The sequence below is a fragment of the Anser brachyrhynchus genome (genome assembly GCF_964034855.1).
Source record: "Anser brachyrhynchus genome assembly, chromosome: 4".
In the NCBI taxonomy this organism is placed as follows: domain Eukaryota; kingdom Metazoa; phylum Chordata; class Aves; order Anseriformes; family Anatidae; genus Anser; species Anser brachyrhynchus.
Genome location: NC_137698.1, coordinates 17,574,193 through 17,587,563, shown reverse-complemented (window position 1 = coordinate 17,587,563; position 13,371 = coordinate 17,574,193). Strand labels below are relative to the sequence as shown.

The window sequence follows — 13,371 nt, the reverse complement described above, 5'->3', positions numbered from 1 at the left end:
CTGTCAGAAATGAAATAATGAACTAGGTAGACTTTTTGTCTCACCTAGAATGGCTGTTCTTAAATTTTTCTGAAAGCCACACTGAGGTAGTTCTCAGCTTATGCAGTGTACTGATAAAGCAAAGATTTGTATTGTGCAGTGCAATACTTTATGGCGTGAAAAAAAATAATAATTTAATGGTCACATTTTGGCAAGAGTACTACGTGGTTTAGTCCCTATCCCTGATCTGGCATGGAATTATTTGGGATCTTTACTTTCTGCCATAAAGAGGAAAAAAAAAAATAAATGGCAGGCCTGGGTGCACAGCAGAACAAAGCTAAACCAAAGTGTTAGATTTGGATCCCTAACTTAAAGCACCATAAAAATGTGACTGTGCTTATGAATTACACCCAATCTATGTCTGGCTTGTTACCATTCTGTAAAAAGGTAAATAAGATAAATTCTGAAGGACTGATAAAAACAATACCAGTTTTTGGAATAAATGTATATGAATCAGTTTTGGGTATTTTCATAGTTTAAATTTTGAGGGTTTTTTTCACCTCAGATTTATAAATGTAAGTATGTTTCTATTGGATGTATAATTTTTGAAAAATAGTTCAAAATCTATAATATACTGTCTTGACTAGAAAGCATCAGTCAGTTGTTTAGCAATTTTTGCCTTTGGCTTCAGATACCTTAGGCAACGCATTGTACACTTGTTCATTTTTCCTTTGAGGTTTTATAGATGTTCTTTTATAAATAAGTGTTATAAATGTTTTAATTTTATGAAATTTGATTTAAAAATCCCATTCAAATTTACCATTGTTTGTTTGTTTTTTGTTCCTCTATCTCTTTATATTATAACACATTAGAGAAGCAAAAGCACAGTTCAGATATCTCTCTGTCTTTTAAGAATTAATTATGGGTCTGTTACTTTCTGGTGTATAAACTCTTATAAGTGTATAAAATTATATATTGTCTGGTGTATAACCTCTCTATGTGTGTGCATGCCCTTTCTGTTTTCATGAGTGTATGAAACATACATGTGTACATATAGATATATATACACACACATATGTGAATCATAATCTTTCTTTCCTGGCTGCATTTTAAAATGTATCTGTTGATGACAAGAAAAGAAAGGAATAACCTGATGTTAAAAGTTATGAGATCAAAAAGTTGCATTAAAGGAAAAAAAAAAATTATTTCTGATGTTTAAAAAAAGGGGGGCTCTTAGCTAATAGCTAATAGAAATAGCCCCAGGCAGACATATATCCTGTAATGCAAAACAAGACTTATTTTTAAAACTACTAAAATTAAAATCATGACAGGCCTAGAGAATATGGTATACTGAAGTGTTCTAGTCTAGCTAGAATACTTAGCTGTGAATGTTGATGATTTATTTTTTCAAAATGAATGTGATTGGAAAACTCGTGAATATTTAAAAACCAGATAACGAAATAACATTAATATATTTAGTAAAAATTTAGAGCATTTTAGTCCACTGAAAAAGTAACATGAACCAATGGGTCAATTAAAGTACCTAGACAGTGGTATGAACCTAGAGAGGTTCATTTCATTCTCATCCACATTAAATCATTTTCTCTTTCATACTCTTTAATTAAAAAAAAAAAAAAAAAAGAATGTCCTTTGAGTGGTGAGGTAAAATAAGCATTTTTTGTTAATTACGAAGTTGTATTATAGAACAGTGAAAAGCTGATTTTGAATTTTGGTAACAAGCAGCTTTGCTGGCTTTCTAGAAACACCTGATTCTTGGTTATTTTTTATGGATTTTGTCATAATCTTTAGTCATACTCTGTCTTTAAAGAAATAAATATTGTAACTTTTTTTTTTTCTGGTAATAATGAACATTATGGAAACAAACTTTTCTTAATAAGAAGTCTTGGAAAGGAAAAGAAAGAAAAATGGTACAAGAAATGAGGAAAAAAACTGGGGGAGAGAACAAACAATAAGATAGGAAAAAAATAGAAAAGGAAGGCGCTAAAAGGAGAGCAAACTCCGTAACTGTATTTCTTGTTCTTTCAAAAGCTCTCATGTAGGACTTTGCCTCGTTATGTTGTCACCTGAAATAAAAATAAAACTGGGTTTTTGAAATGGTTCTGGCATTTTATTCATGCAGAATTATACCGAATATACTTTATTATGTTTCATTAGAAATAGCCACTTGTTTAAACTCTCTCTGAAAGCCTCTCCTATAGGAAATAAAAGTATATTCTTAGCAGTTATGATTACCTTTCATGTCACTATCAGATAAATTGAATATGCTTAGCAATGCCAGTACTGCATTGTATGAGTTTTCACAATGCCTGCATGTTTTAACAAAGAAGCATGAAATGTATGATGCATTCATTTTTATACAATTTATAGGTTTAAATATATCTTGAAATATTTAAGTATGCTAAAAGAGCTTTAAATATCTAGAAGCCATTCGTTAGTTGTTCCTTTATTACTTTGTCCAATTAATGAAGGGCTATAAATTTTACATTAATTTAGAAATGCATTTGGCCTCTAACCATTATGATCTTTCAAGATGTGATGGTGACATAAAATAAAAACAATTGCTGGATGCTTGAACGATTTTAGAAATATTTATTACTCACTATAAAACTGTCTCTAAACTCTATAACGATGCTATAAAAATTACAGTACCAAGGGAGAAAGGTCTTTAGTAAGGACTGGATTCAGGCTGATAGCGAGGCAGAACAAAAAGGAGGAGAATGCAATGTGAGTCTCGAAAGTGAGTAGATTTAAAAGAAAAAGGGAGAAAAGAGAAAGAGAAAATAAAATGATCTCTTCAATATAAATTAAGTTGAAAGTTTCTAGGGGTTGATCTGAGGTTCATTAGCTGGGTATAGCTAGCTAAACAGACTCTAAGGAGAATAATTGGTGAGACAAAACACAGGTAAAAGTTGATAGTTCAGCACAGAATTATTGAAGCTGACAGCCTTCTGTTTTCCTGAGAAATGTTTGTGTGAAGTTAGGAACAGATGTTGAACAATATGGCACATGTGATTTCATGCTGTTTATGCAAGCTGACCCCTGGCGTTCTGTCTGAGGTCAAAAGATTTCCAAAATCTCAGTCAGCAGGAACAACAAACACATAGGTTGATGGCTGAAATCAGATGTATGTCTTGCCTTTCAGCACACGTCTGACGATTACGTATTTCAAATAAAATCTAAGGCTCACTAGAGAACACCTGAAATGCTAGGTGTTGTATAAATTTTCTGGGTTCTAAGGGTATGCTGGGTTTGCTGGGTATACATTGTATAATCTGTACTTATTTATCACTCTCCTTATTTGATTATTCAGAGTAGAAACTATTATTGCAAGTTATTCTTATTATGGAGAATTCATTTCAACAACACAATTTGTAATGCACAGTTTAGGTGAGGACATACTGAAATAAATTGGTAGAGTTAGCTAGAATTGCTTTTGTTACCTGAAGCACTATAATTATTTTTTTTTTATATTAAGTAGGAAATATAATTCATACAAATAAAGATGCAATTTTAATTTAAACCATAAATAATTGTGGTTTTTTGTCCAAATAATTTACATTGAGATTTTTAACATTTAAATGTTTAAGTACTGTTATTCAACCAAACCCAGTGTGTTTTAGTATCTGGCAGTTAACAGAGACATTTGTCTGTAGCTACTTTATCGAATGTACTTTTGCTACAAGTATTGAGGAAGACAGCAGAGAACTATTCAAAACCCTTGTTCCTTGCTGGCCTTCACTAAAGCTAACATTGCCGGGATAAATTACTGTATAACATATTTCTCACCTTTGGATCAGACAAAAGTGCAGCATCTTCTGCCAACAGCAAATAGTGGATGGGTATGGAAGAATGGAGAACAGGACAAGCTTATAGTCGTGCTTCCCCAGTGCTCTCCATGTTACAGACGGGAAGGTTCAGAGATTTTAAGTGAAAGGTGATAACATTGTGTTAAGAAGCAGTAGATGAAGTTGGGGAAGAATTACAAAGGTTTAAGATCATCCTTAGTGAAGTAGAAGGCAGAAAAATTTGGCTCTAGTCCCTTTCTTCACAAAATTTAGCATTTTTGGATCCTAAAATACCAAGAAAAATACAAGAGCAAAAAGGAAAAAATAACATGCCTTGAAAAATGATGTCATTTGTGTAATGGCAGGCAGATAATGTGATGGTAGATGATGATGAAACTGGGAAAGTCATTTGCGGAGTTGTAGAATGACTGCTTTAATCCTCAACTTTCCTTAAAAGGGTGATTTATTCATACAGTGCATTATGTTAAAGGACATACAGTATTTATTATGCTATAAAGCATCACAGAGAGGAAACAACAGAAGTTGTCAACAAAGCTGTTCTTGTTCTTAATATTGTGACATTCCAGTTAACCCTATGAGCTACATAAAAAGCTCTCTGCATGCAAGACAGGTGCTAGAAAGCAAGCCACCAGGAGAATGAGAACTCTTAAGAAGCAAAGGAGGTAGCAGGTGAAGCTTTACCAGGTGAAGCAATGATATTACCTTTTGATTTTTTGTTGTTGCTTGTTTTGTTTTCCCATTTTAATGACATTGTGTAAATAGACCTAAGCAATATTATTATCATGGGAAATGTTTTTCTTGGGCATTCTCAGCCAATCATATATTAAGCAAGCAAGGGAAGTTTGTGAAATAGAGCAATTATGAAATAATTATGAAATGATTATGAAATATTTGATGTATTTTTTTTACAGCGTTTGTCCATATTTGCAGTACTGATTCCTAAGAAACAAAGACTCCGATCATATATTATAGGGTTTATACATCTGTTTCTTTAACAGTGGAACTGATTGACCGGTTCCAAGGAGTAGTCACAAAAATTATTCAGTTCCTAAAGATTCTGTGAAAATAAGGAGGTCTAGAGACAAGAGACCCTATAAATATCTCAAGTAAAGGGGCAGATTTTCAAATCAGGTCTTCAGTGACAGATCTTACTTTAACAGTTGTGGAAAAAATCACTTTGGAGAGAGCCCTTCCATATGCTTGAACAACATGGAAGAGCTCCAGTCACTTGGTTTTGTTTAACACCAAAATGAAGCATCAGTGAGACACCGGCTGCAGGATACTTGGAATTACGAGTCCAGTACTTACAGAGTTACTTTGCTTTATATCTTCCTCATTACCATTGTTTCCTCATCACTATGTATCATGATGAACTACCTTTATAATACAGTCTTTATTAAGCAGGGAGAAATAAAGGGTTGTATGTAAAAGATACTGTAGATTGGCCAGACTAAATTTGAATTGATTGTTAAACACAGGTTGACAGGAGGATGTCTGAGAGTGAAAGAAGAAGAGTCAGGCCCAGATTTACGTCCTTCAGACTTTCCCAGGAGAGTATAGGAACTGAAAGTAATGATGGTGATTTGCTTCAGAATCCAAAAGTTAGGGCAGAGAGGTGAGATGGCATCAAGGTTCTGTGATTTTGTTGGGAAGATATCCATGGCAGTTTTGGTTTTTTGTTTGCTTGTTTTTAAAAATATTTATTGGTTTCCCTAGTGGAAGAAAGGAAGTTTTCAGAAAGGAAAATATATTTCCCCATTATGCAGGGAGAATACTGTATAATTAATGCCATTCTTATGCACACAATAGACTATGTAAAATATATTTTACAGTTATCACAGGGAAGGTATGCTTGTCACATAATCTCCACATTTCAAAACAAATTGATATAGACGATAAAGAGCAGAAATTCTCAGTTATTGGTTGGACAACGTTTGTCACAAAATAGTGTTCCATTTCAGACCTTGTTTCAGATCTGTAATTCTGAAGAGAAACTCACAGAATAAATTCAGCAAACAATTCTTGGAACTAAAACTGGCAGCAACAAAAGATGCAGAAAGAATGAGATCAGTTTAAATACCGCATTTATGACATTAGAATTTTTCTCAAACCTCTCTCTCAGATCACCCATAATTTCCATAGATAATAACTATCTTTCTCTTTCTTGCAGTTCCTCCAAAGCAAATGACTCTTATTCCCTTGCTAATATCTCTTCTGCTCCACAGGTACTAACCATGCTTGTCTGTCACATTATCTAGCTGATTAACATCATTATGGTTCAGTCAAAGCCATTGTACTGAATTTCTGTTTCCTTGTGTGTCAGGTCTGAGTAAGCGTGTGAATTTATCCCTTTAACTATACCAGTTGGGCTAATAAGTGGTATTATTTTTTTCCTGTAAACTGTTTTCTGCTTTCCAGCTATTTACTTCTGGAATTTCTTTGATGCCATGGGGGAAAGAACTCCATTCCCACTACATGGTTCTGTCCCTTCAACACTGTAGGCTGCCTGCCTGTGCAGTTCTGACTTCAGAGTCTGTTCATTGCATAGGTGAGCAGAACAAGGAACTGCAAGGAACTATAAAAAAAAATTAAATCTTTTAATTGTTGTACATGTATAAATCTATTTTTCTCCTGTCAGTTCATTTTCCCCATGGCAAAGGGCTGGGTAGCAGAAATAGCACAAACCAGTAGAGCTGCTGCTGCAGATTTCATGGCATTTAGACCACATCTTGACCCAGGACAAGTCAGTGCTGCATGCAGCTCCCATCGCCCAGGCTGTGGGCTGCTATTGCCATCTCCTGGCTTTCATGTTTTCCTCTTTCACTCTCCTCCCCCCTCTGTTTTTTGTTTCTTTATTTGTTTGTTTTTCTGTTTGCTTTCTACAACTTCCCGAAGAGGGGAAGCAGAGGGAGGTGCCGGCCACTACTCCCTGGGAACCAATGACAGGACATGCAAGAACAGCAGAGCATTGCACCAGGGAAGGTTCAGACTGGACATCAGGAAACATTTCTTTACTGTGAGGGTGGTCAAATCTTTGAACAGGCTTCTTGGAGAGATAGTGATGTCCCTGCTTGTTAGTGTTCAAGACTTTTGGAAAATGCCCTCATGAATATGCTCTAACTTTTGGTCATCCCTGAAGAGGTCCGGCAGTTGGAGTGGCTGTTCACTTTGACCTTCCAACCAAGCTATTCTGTTTTGTAGGGTCTGACAGAAACCTTGACTGGTGTTTTGGTGCTCCCTCAGTTCAAGTAATAATACGGAATTCTGGACGAGTTATGGGCTTTGTCTGTGGCCATCACAATGAACAGATGTCATGATTACAGTCAGCATTGTATAGCGGTGTTTATGTCTTTGATTAGAGGATATATATTTTAAAAGTTTGGGGTCAAATAAGCTGTTTCAGACTTAATATAAGCTTTGCAGAAAGGCCACAGCCTCAGCTTTTATTCATTCCCTTGGTCAGTAAGGACTGAGTGCACATTCAGAAGGGCAGAACTGAACACCATGTATTTCATTAGGCACATCACCTTCCCTAAGGTGTGTTAAAGAGTTCTCATTTACGTTAAATCACCACAAAAATCTGTTCCATAGGAACCTATTGGCAGTTGTTGTGAACTCAGCAACTACAGGATTCTCTTTGCAAAAGAAGTAACTTTTTACTGTAGACAAATAAGGGCAAATCAAATGCACTGACTCTTCATTTATCTCTTTTCTGGATCTGAGAAGACATAAAATAATCTTTATTATCTGCTTTAGAAGTGAAGTAGTAGAGATTTAAAGAAATCTTACAATAACTGCGTAATGCAGTTAAACCTAGGTAGGGCAGGCTTTCTACAATGAAGTCTAAGATATGTTGAAAAATAGTACCATAATATTAGATCTATTTGGTACTGTCATATGAGAAGATAAATTCAAATAGTGAAATATATCATAATAGCATAAACTATTACAGAGATAACAGTGTGGTAGTTTCAGTGATTGTTCCATAAAACAAATTCTGAGACAGAGTCAGGTCTAATTGTGCCAAAACCTCCAGCAGCTCAATTGGTATCACATAGGCGTAGTGCAACTTAGTTTTGCCAAATGTTATTTGTATAGGGATACATATGAATTACGTTTCTTGAAAAAGAGCCAAGTGTAATGTATGGACTAAACATTCATGGCACTTAACACACAGGCTCTAGAAATGAAATATAGTACTTCTTGATTTGTTGAATTCTTAGTTATTTGTGCCACAACTCTTCAGTAGGTATGAAAGCAATAAGGAATGAATGGGCTTGTTGTTTGTTAGCAGCAAAGTTTCAAAGCCACCATGTTACCACTCTGCAGTTTCCTTTTTAGGCTATTTTGTGAAATTAAGCTGCTCATTTGCAACTCTGAAAGCTGCTTTGGGACACTAATTCTGCTGCAGAAGGAGCAGTATTCTTTTTATAGGATTTATTTTGAAGAAGCTTTTTCATAGGATTCTGCCATATCTATTTTTCTTTCCACACAGGCCTGCTCGTTCACTTGCAATTAACCCTTAATAAGATGTGGGGTGCTCCATTTCTCTATAAACTGCAAGGAATTATGAGTCTGCAAAAGGAATTGGGTGATGTGGGGTTCTCTTCAAACGCCTTCAGCTTGGCACTACCCTGAAATGGAATATGTGAGGCAGGATCTGTGGCTTTGTATAGAAGAACATGTTTGTATTCAAAACACTGTATGGCTTCAGTGAAAAGCCATAGAAAAGGTGAAAAGTCAAAAAGCCAAAAAAAAAAAAAAAAAAAGGAATCTGTACAAAACCATGTAATATGCATTTTTCCAGTCAATCATTAATAGGCAATAGAACACAATCAGGAACTTGCTTCAGAAGTTATAAACAATACAATGATATTGCATGGCTTGAAAATGATTTATTTACATTTCTTGATAAAGCATTGCATTTTGGTATGGAAACAGTGGTTTCCCTAAAAATAATTTGTACAGTTACCTTGAATAACAAATTAGTGACTTCAATATACGTGGTGGTGGTAGGATTTATTTCTTTGAGCACTGCAGTGTTACCTTGATGTAGATTTATAGAACTGTGCTTTTGTGCTTTCTGGAAGCTTTGCAAAAATCTATACTGAATTAAAGAACATGTTCTGAAACTTTCTGTGGAATGAGAAATTTACTCTGATGCCTTTAATGGAATTATTTCAGCTTTTATTAAGTTAGAATTCAGAATAATTAAACCCCAAATTTAGGTGAAGTTGGAAGATGAAAAGAAAGGGACTTTTAGTTAATTGTTTTAGTTGAAATTCTTTTATTCAGTCCAATGGGAACTTTGCTTCAGTTTTTTAATGATTTTGCAGTAATGGCTTTTCAGCTTATGCAATTTATATAGCAATTGTCTAATAATGGTGGAGAATTAACTCCTAATTAAACAGTCAAAAATAGTGATGCAAGATGTGGTAAAATAATAAGTGTCTTAAGGAGAAATAACACCGTCCTTTCCGTCCTTTGTTTTAGAGTGCTGTTCAATTACTTCTTTTGTTGTAAAAATATCTAACATTTCCGGTGCTATTTTACTGTTTAACAGGCCACGTCCATGTCCATTTGGCAGTAATTGCCATGATTTATTGAGAACTCTGCACTTTAAAACCCTAAAATTTGAAAGCATATGTGAATGAACAGAATTTGCACTTAGAGTTTTACACTGTGCCTAAACAGCAGCTGATTGGAAAATATTAAATATCATTCACTCAGTGAATATATGCTATGTATTTGAGTATCTCGCGTTCTTCTTTGCTCTGATTGTCCCTTTCTCCACTTACATTTAAACCATGACATGGAATAGGATTAAGTATTAAAAAGTCGGAAGATTTTCTATAACTTACAGAGCACTGCAATTTTTTAAGTGCATTAACCAGTGTGTGAGCAATCTGTGGACATTCTTCATTAATATCCTTGATGATTTTTTCTGAACATTCACAAAATGCTAATTAATATTAACCAAAATTCATCAGGATGTAAAATCCAGCGAGGTAAGATGGCCTCTTTCATCACATTAAAATTGAATGAGTATTTTTTGTTTTGTTGTAGTTTTGAGAAAGTTCTTGTTCATTGAAAAAGTTCAATGACAATTGTCACTGGTATTTCCCTTTCAGAAGGATTAAATCTCTACTCATTAGATTAATAATTATGTACAGGTCATAAATGGCATGTAATAGCAAACATATAATAATTTACAAATCTCTACCACTACTTTATATACACTCAAATACATGTTTAGATACACCTAAAGTAATAAATTGTTTATACCGTCTGAATTAATAGTATGCCTGTACAACTCTGCAGGTACACCAGCTCAGTACAGACCTAAGAAAAGGAAAACTATAGAACCTCCCTGCATGTCTGTTCAGGCAATGTTTATTACTGGACTCTCAGATGTAATTATGCACCACTTCATGAGTCTATTGATAGGACAAGGAGTAACGTTTTTAAACTAAAAGAGGTGAGATTTAGATGAGATGTTAGGAGGAAATTCTTCACTCAGAGGGTGGTGAGGCACTGGAGCAGGTTTACAGGTTGCCCAGAGAAGCTGTGGATGCCCCATCCAAGTGTTCAAGGCCAGGCCAGATGGGGCTTTGGGCAACCTGGTGTAGTGGGAGGTGTCCCTGCTCATGGCAGGGAGACTAGAACTAGGTCCCTTCTAACCCAAACCATTCTGTGATTCTATGATTCATCAACAACAGTGACTCCAAACAGGTTTGGGCTCAATGGACTCAATTTGTTTAGTCCATTATATTGTGTTGTCTCTCAAACTATGAGCTGTTGGGATAATCTTGACAGTGAGAGAAGTATAATCTAAGAAAACAACTGCATGCATGTTTTAGATGTAAACCACATGTTTTAGGCAATACATGAGCTCATGCTGTCACAATGTGAATAACAGAAGATTGTTAGAGTTTCAGTGTAACTGCTATCAGACAAAAAGTTTGGGATTAGTTGATTTTAATATTGAGTGAAACAATGTGCTCTTTAGTCATACGGTATTGCTTGTCAGTGTCTTTCTTTCACTTGTCTGTATGTTTCCTCCCTGATTGTTCCTGTGATATTGGTGGTTTGGCCAATTTCCCATCCATTTTCCAGTTCATACAGTCAACACATCCTTACTTTGGCTACCACGATACAATGGGAGACAGTATCCAAAAGCTTTGCTAAGATCGAGATAAATGACATCAACTACAGAACAAGTCATTTGATTATAGAAACAGTTGCTTTGGTAAAGTGTGATTTGTCAAAAATCATGTTTTTGTTCTCTTTGTCCATTAATTGGAATATTTAATATAGCGTCAGTTATAAATGAGTTTAACACATTATTAACACAAATTCAAAATATATTTTAAAAAAAACAGATTTAAGATTAAATCTTTCAACAGATAGAACACTGTTTGCTTTGCAGTGAAATAAATTGTTCTTACTGTTGCTTTTGACATTTTAATGAGTTACATTTATATTCACCCTCTGCAGGTGCTGGGATTGGAGGAATAGGTTACAAGCAAATGAGAAGGAAAGTAATATGTTAATTATTAATGTCTCTATGATGCTTGGTAATTCTTAAATTAATAAAGTAGCCTCAGGGAAGCCCCTTGATACTAAATTTTAAACCCAGTTTGAGAGGAATAATAGAGTGGACCATGGAAGCACTTGAAATGAATTACCAGAAAGATAGCAGATTAGCAGCCTCTAAACTTTTCCCTATATAGATTCAATCATTTGTTAAGCAACAAGTACAATACATCTTCAGAGTGATTGATATATCACATGATATAGCCCATACACTAAGGAAATACACAGGAGGTCAAAGGATTACTGTTTTATATTCAAAGTACAAAGAAATTCAGGGAAATGGAAGTCTCCTGATCTGCTGAAAAAAGAATAATCAACTATAGTCTTAAATTTCTACCTCTGGAAACATTTCATTATAAGCTTTTGCAGCACTCTGGATTTCTCTGGAGTCATTTTACTTTGGATAAATCAGAGACTAGTCAACCATTCAGAAAAAAAAAATGAAGTAAATGACTGGTCATATTTTTACTTGGAAAATGTCAGCAATGCTGGTTTCAGATGTCATTACAGCATTAAAGTAAGAAGAAAAAAAAAGGGGGGGGGGGGGAGTTATCTGCCTCCCTCCCCTGCCCCTCCTCGTTGTTACAAGTTAGATGTTAATGGTAATAAAGGAAAGGCTTTAAGGCTTTTCAACCTCTGGTTATAAATATTTCTACCAACAATATAAGAAAATACATATTTTCTTTAAAAGTGACTGTGTGAATTTATATATAAACAGAGCATAAAACTTACAAAACAAATTCGGGACTTTTTTTTTTGTCATAAAACAAATGTGAAAGGTCAAAAGAAACAGTGAATGGAACTTAAGTATTGTTAGTATTTATTAATTAGTTGTAAGTGAAGCCTGTGGTCACTTACTTTGGTAATACCTTACTCTGAAATTTAGGGAAAAAAGATGCAGGACACTATATATGACTAGATCATAGAAGAAAGCATGTCACACAAAATAACACTGTATTTTAGGAACATAAATTTCTATAAGTGCCTTAGCTAAGACTTCTGCAGTGGACAATGTAAGTAACTGCCTGTGCCTGGTTTCTGTAACTATTTCCTTGCAAATTATTTTCATTTCAGACAGATTTGTTTCCATTCAACATCATCTATGTTGTTTTGTTGTTAGTATTTTAACAATGTGCATCATAAAACCAAAATTAGAAAAGGTATTTCTTGTTTTAAAAGAAATCACAAGCTTAACTGCTTGTGCAGCTCAAAAGCTTGATGACATAAGCCAAATTTGTCTTACACAAAGATATGGCATACTTGTCTTCTTTGAAGATACGAGTAGATTTTAAAATTTGATTGTTATCTGCTGAGATATTAACATACATTAAAAATACTGTAGCAGACAATAGTCCTATTTCAGGATAATCTTCCAGTGATGCAGATCTCTGTTACTAGAGCTGCAGTTTTCTGCTAAGATAGTGGTACATTCAATAACTCTGCTAGAGAAATTAATCTTAATTTATATTTCATGGGCCAGATTTCAGAAACTGATAATATAAACTTAGTGTTATTTAAGTGGCATATCAGCTGCGTGCTTTTGTGGCTTAATTCTGTAGCAGCCTTTGTCTTTACAGAATACTGTGTATGGTGTAATACTAACACAGAGGTAAATACACTGGAGAATGGGTAACCGAAGCTGTTAGGGTACTGTGAGATGCGGTGCATGCTCTCCAGGTTATGACTGGGAAACCTGCCATGCTGCTGCATGCTGCTTCTCCACTCTCGATCCCAGCGCAGCTGCGTCTGGCATGAATTGTTATTAGACTAGTCTGCTTTTGTACGTGTCTTGTGTTGTTTGCTAGAAACATCTGAAAAATAGAGTGTGAGTAGTGACAGAGTTATTTAGAACAGTTTAGGGGGAGGGAGGAAATTGCCAAGTGGCTTCCTCCCTCTGAGGGAGGAAGAAAGGTCATGAAAAGATTTGGAATAGGCTCCTGTTTTGGTCCTAACCTTAAATCTAACTGGT

At 34.9% G+C, this 13,371-nt stretch overlaps 1 protein-coding gene across 3 annotated transcripts in view; it reads left to right on the top strand.

Annotated features, from left to right (window-relative positions):
* SGCZ (sarcoglycan zeta) overlaps positions 1–13,371 on the top strand; it is a 481,028-nt gene that overhangs the window by 265,767 nt on the left and 201,890 nt on the right. The window lies entirely within an intron of this gene.